The sequence below is a fragment of the Fragaria vesca genome, linkage group LG2, assembly GCF_000184155.1.
Source record: "Fragaria vesca subsp. vesca linkage group LG2, FraVesHawaii_1.0, whole genome shotgun sequence".
NCBI lineage: Eukaryota > Viridiplantae > Streptophyta > Magnoliopsida > Rosales > Rosaceae > Fragaria > Fragaria vesca.
The window spans coordinates 17809453-17815132 of record NC_020492.1 but is presented as its reverse complement, the minus strand read 5'-3'; the positions used below and the strand labels follow the sequence as shown (position 1 = coordinate 17815132).

The window sequence follows — 5680 nt, the reverse complement described above, 5'->3', positions numbered from 1 at the left end:
TCATTTTATAACGCACCTACTTGACAGCTTCCTTCTTGCTCCGATGTGGGAGCCTAAACTAATTGCTTCCTGCTGTCATTCCTCCACAGACTACCCATTTCAGAGAGGTAACAAGTGGTCTTATTTATTAATGCAGTAATTACACATCAACTACATGAACGAAATTATGTAAATACTATATTTTGATCCTAGATCAGTTCATTCAGTTGATGATTGGTGCAACTTTACTCAGTGCGAGGTAATTACTTGATCGAGCTTGTTGATAGTTTCCAAGTATAAAAGCTACTTTAGCCGAGTGGTTTTGTTGATTGCATTCTGGATAAAAACTATGAACCAGGTGAACCCTTTGAAAGTTTCACAGTGATGGCCATGGGTCAATCAAGGCCTAAGTTTTGATCTTTGAAAACGAACACTACCAGAAAAGCGTCACAGTATATGCTTCTTTCACAATTATATCCTCACTTGACAATTCAGTTCCCATCACTGGAACTGAAAGAGATCAGCGCAGAAGTTGTATTATTGTCCACACAACTACAAAGAGAAACAAGTCAAACCACCAAGTACAACTCAACTAATACAATAAAACACGAAATTCAGGACATCAAATTAATCCCTTGATAATTGCAGCATCAGCCTACGGAATTTGGTATACAATCAAACATGTCACCTCGACCATTCTCCACTCGATCACTCTCCTCAGCAACAGATGCAACATGAGGAAGATCCCAGTGAAAACCCTCTAAACAACTCTCAGTCACTGCAGGCAGCCCCAAGCTAGCATCACAAGCCATTGCTTCATCGATAAGTTTCCTGTGACCGGGATTAGAAGCTCCATATATCCTCACCATGTGCTGCCTTAAACGCAGGAGAACTCGTGCCATTGCCTTGAACCGGGGAATACTTGGGCTATGCCATGGTGCTAGCATTACCGGACTGCTCTCAGCAAAATCTGTGCAGCCATGATGTTTTTACTAGGCGATGGGACAAAGGTTTTGGGGCCTAATGAGATTGTGGGTTGGACTTCTTTAAATATTTGGTGGTGAACTAGGAACCTCATGATGTAAAGGGAAGAAGGATTACAACTTGAGAGTTGCCGATTGCTGTAAGAGTGCATGGGGCTTCCATGGCTTTCAATAGGATCAGCAATTTATCACGGCAATTTATTCCAAGCTCAATGGCACATTTTATCACTGCAATTTTCGAAAACCGGAGCACATATTTCCACCGTTCTAGTTTGACACGTTCCTTTTCTTTCTCTTCCAAAGTTAGCTCTCTTTGTGTATCTTCCATCTCTTTTAATTGTGTGTTTGTGTGTGTGCTTGTTCTATGCTCTTGGCAAGTTATACACACACCATTTTTTATTTTTGTATACAGTCCGAGTAATCCATCATTTTCATGGGGATTTTTCAAGATCGAATTACTAGCTGTTTAAGAATTATTTAAACATAACAGCTATCGAATTAATTAGCGGTACAATACATTCTGACTGAGGGTCCATTTCATAACAGATTATAATTGAAAAAAAAAAAAAAAATCAGGGATAGTTTTAAAGCCATTACAAAACAATTCAAAAGCTTAAGCAGCGCAGATTGGATGCCCAGTCACCTTTTACTTGAAAATTTCTTACTGTTGAGGACACAAATCTATCAAGGTGGCATGGATATCAAAATGTATAACAAGATCTGTATCAGGTATCTATTCTTAGTATTCTATTATACAACTAGGGATCTTACATATGATATTTGTAAAGCAAAGGTCACTGATCGATCTCATCACTTGAACCAATATATCTGTTAGCATTTATCTTATCAAATTCTGGAGATTTTGTGTTCATTCAGCCTCGCTTGTGTAGGTCTGTGAATGCATATAGGTCACGTCAAGAGAGCAACTAGCTTGGAATTTTGAGGAGCATCCAGACCATCATTATTGGCTAGATGATGACGACAGTGGCCTGAAATCACCTTTAAACAACTTCAAAGCCCTATATATTACAACCATTCTACCAGACACATGAAGTGTTGTCTCAGACGTCACACTGAAGATCACCTTTAAACAACTTCCAAGCACTGCAATCCATGCATCACATGCGGCTACTTTGTTATTTAATTGGTAAGCATTCTATGCGAAGGATAGCGCAAGATAACCCGAACATGAAACTAAATGAAGCATTCACATGGATCAATAATTCAAGGTCGATCTATCATTGCGCCCTCCATGTAGTTCTCTTACGTAGTTCTCTGCCTTCAATTATTTGTATTAAATTTGCTTCTTTCATACTGCGTACTACTATCTACCACAGTTCATGCCAAATAGCATTAAGGGATCTCATCAGAAGCACAGCCATGAGAGAAACAAGGCCTAGAGAAGGGTTCAGAAATAGATACTTTTAAGTTGTAATCCAGCCATGACAGAAACAAGGCCTAGAGGGGGTTTTAGAAATCGATACTTTTCATTTGCATGCCTTCTCCTTTTGTTGCAATGCTGTGTTAATAAAGTAAAACATATTTATAACTCCGAGGGGGATCGAAGATTGTATTGAATCATGAGTTGAGCAACACAAGGCTGCTTCATTTTTATACATGTGCTTCTGTGCTAGAAAGCTAATTTCCAACTTACAAATGTGGATCGATCAGGTGTCGTACTTAATTTTCAGTTTTCTCCCCCAGTTCACTTCCAGGCTGACTCGGTAAGAAATTGATCAGTTTCTTGTTGTATACCACGAAAAAAAAATACACAATGAACGCACAAATAACACCAGTATATAACTTCTGGTTTTTTTTTTTTTTTTTTTCTAATTTAACCAGTAGCCAGTAGGTATCCTGAACAATAGAGGCCTTCAAGAACAGTTTTGATTTGTCTGTCATCACCTACATCCCAAGAAACACATTTCACATTCCCTTGTCCTTTCATTGCTAACTCGACCTCTCACATCCACAATCCCGTGATAATACCAACATATTTGGTTCCACAATTACTCCCTAGAACGAAATAATCGAGACCCCCCCCCCACACCCCAATCTTGCAGAAACCACTACAGTTCCTTCTCTTTTATTGAGAAAGAAAACCAATAGCAAAATGAACAAAAACTAAATTTACTTGCTATTTCGAAATTATATAAATTTAGAACTGGATTTGGTAAGGTGCGCCAAACCTTGCTGTAGTGCAACGCAAAGATGACACGTGAGAGCCCCAGTAGCAAGCTACTGCGGTGAACCCTCCCTTTTAAAAAATTAATTTAATATCGTGTGGACCATTGGCCCACATATCAAATATTAAACTGATAAGAACAGATACTACACTTGATCTTAGCCAAAAGGCCGAGAAAGGTATGCTTCTTTCAGTCTCGTGCTTCGCCTTTTATATTCTCTTGGGCTTCCATTGTTTGCTAACGAACCGATGTGGGACAGCGAATTATTTCAGTTAGTTATGAATCGACCACTCTTTATTAATATAGTCGACCCATATTAAGATTAAATGGTAGCCTACACCATCTTAGCCTCTTAAAAATAGAGAATTCTGGGATTCCATCTGCATTAACGGCTGGAAAGAAGAAGATATAGATTACACACACACATATACATATATATGTGTGTGTGTGTGTGTGTGTGACATTGAGAAGTGATCGAGAAGCCCACAGACACAAAATGAGAAGCAGGCTTGCTGCTCATGTTATAATCTGAAGATAACATACATATATAACCGACTCTTTCCTTTGTTTTAAACTTCATACAATCTCTTAATCTATGAAGAGAAAGTTTAGGGCTTTAACCCATCTTTGTCTGTCTGCTAATATAAACTGATGGAAGGAACAATGGGGGAGGTGTGTTTAGCTTTGGATATTTTACATGTAACTCATCGGAAAGAATGTCAGATTTGTAACAAGATTTGCGTGTGTTATAAAAGTAATCAATTTTGCAGCATATAGTTGTCAAGACCATGATATACAATAGTCACGAGGGCAGAGATCACTGTCCCTTAGACGGTAGTTGTTGAATTGAAGCTGGATAATTTTAGCTTCCTTGTTTGTATAATTACAAGAGCAGCACACTTCACACATCTCACAGGCCTTGTTTTAGTTGCTTCTTTCATTTATGGAGTAGAAGAATCATTTTATGTAGTTCTTTTTTTAGTTTCTCACTTGGGAACAGTCCTTTGTGATACTCCATTTGTTACAGCAGCTGCACATTCCTGGCCAAGCGAGAGCCTAATACATTTTAGTTTCTTGTTGCTTGAGCAGTTGATAACTTTGGTCGCATATTGATTGTTGGAAAACCATATCCTCTAGGACTATTGGTCTTTCTATTCTTGACCATAACAGGTCATACTCCATTCTTTTATGTTTAATGACAGACCTATGGAAAGTAATGCGATCAATAGCAAAACTGTACGACTTAGCTGAGCCAAGATTCAAATGCATAACCCCATCTGTTTCCAGAATGAAAAACTGGTCTCAGGCTCTCAGCTGGTTTACTTTTTAGTACTCTTACTTGTCCATCTAAAATTGGAACGAGGGATATCTAATCTGCAAGACAGTAAAATTTTGATACAGCTAGAATTGATAGGGACCTGCGTGAATGATACATACAAACAGTTAAAAGGGAACACTATCAAGCATGATGTTTCTGATAGGGACTTGCAAAGTAAAGCATATGTTGAAGTTTCTGAAAGTAGATCAATATGATTTAGTTTCTAAATGAATGTTATAGTACTGCATGGAGTTTTCACTGCAAAATGCCAACACAAACACACAATTAAGAGCAAGCAGATAACTTCACATTTGAAATCAGATGCAACAATGAGTAGTAAAATAATTCATAGACTTGCTCAAATGACTGCAGCCAACAAGCTGACATCCAGATTTGAGGAAATGAACCATCACCGTCTCCTTGGACCTGATGTCCCTTTGACATGTGCTTGCATGTGTAGTTGGAGTATGGCTCAGATGCAATCGAATAGCAATTTCATGCTCTAGAAGGATTTACCATAGATTTCACCCATTAGAAGTTTCATCATCTGATGCAATGCAGTGGAATATCAATTTCATGCAAATGTTGAAGTGTAAACAATTTCAGAAAAGAACTCTCTCAAAGGCTTTGCCAAGATCTGTATGATCACTTGAGCTCGAAAGCTCGCAGCACAGCTCTTCTTTTAAGACTCACCAGTGGCGGCATGCTTAGCTTAAGCTTGTAGCCAGCTTGCAGAAATGAATCCAATGTTGCCATTAGTAGATCAACAAGATCACACCACAACAACTATGGGCAATAGCCACACTTGTGTTGCCACAAAAGAAATAGATTGTGCATAATTGGCCTGACCCTTTCTATACCATGCCTTGCTATGATAATCCTGAGTACAGTAACTCGTTCGATGTCTTCATTCGAGGTGAGGAGATCATATCAGGTGCACAACGTATCCATTCAGCAGAATTCTTGACCGAACGTGCTAAAGCATGTGGAATTGAAGTAGAGACAATATCACCGTATATTGATTCCTTCAGATATGGTGTACCTGCCCATGGTGGATTTGGAGTAGAGCTGGAGCGTGTTGTGATGCTCTTCTGTGGTTTGAATAACATCCGCAAACATCCTTATTCCCGCGTGATCCGAAACGGCTAACTCCTTAATTTCTTAAGTCAGATTAGCAAACAGCTAGCTAGCACCTTGATATACATGTTATTCAC

The 5680-nt window shown here is 38.8% G+C and overlaps 1 pseudogene; it reads right to left on the bottom strand.

Annotated features, from left to right (window-relative positions):
- LOC101307863 overlaps nucleotides 1-1290 on the bottom strand; it is a 2411-nt pseudogene extending 1121 nt beyond the window's left edge.
- Between the last annotated feature and the right edge of the window lie 4390 nt (nucleotides 1291-5680).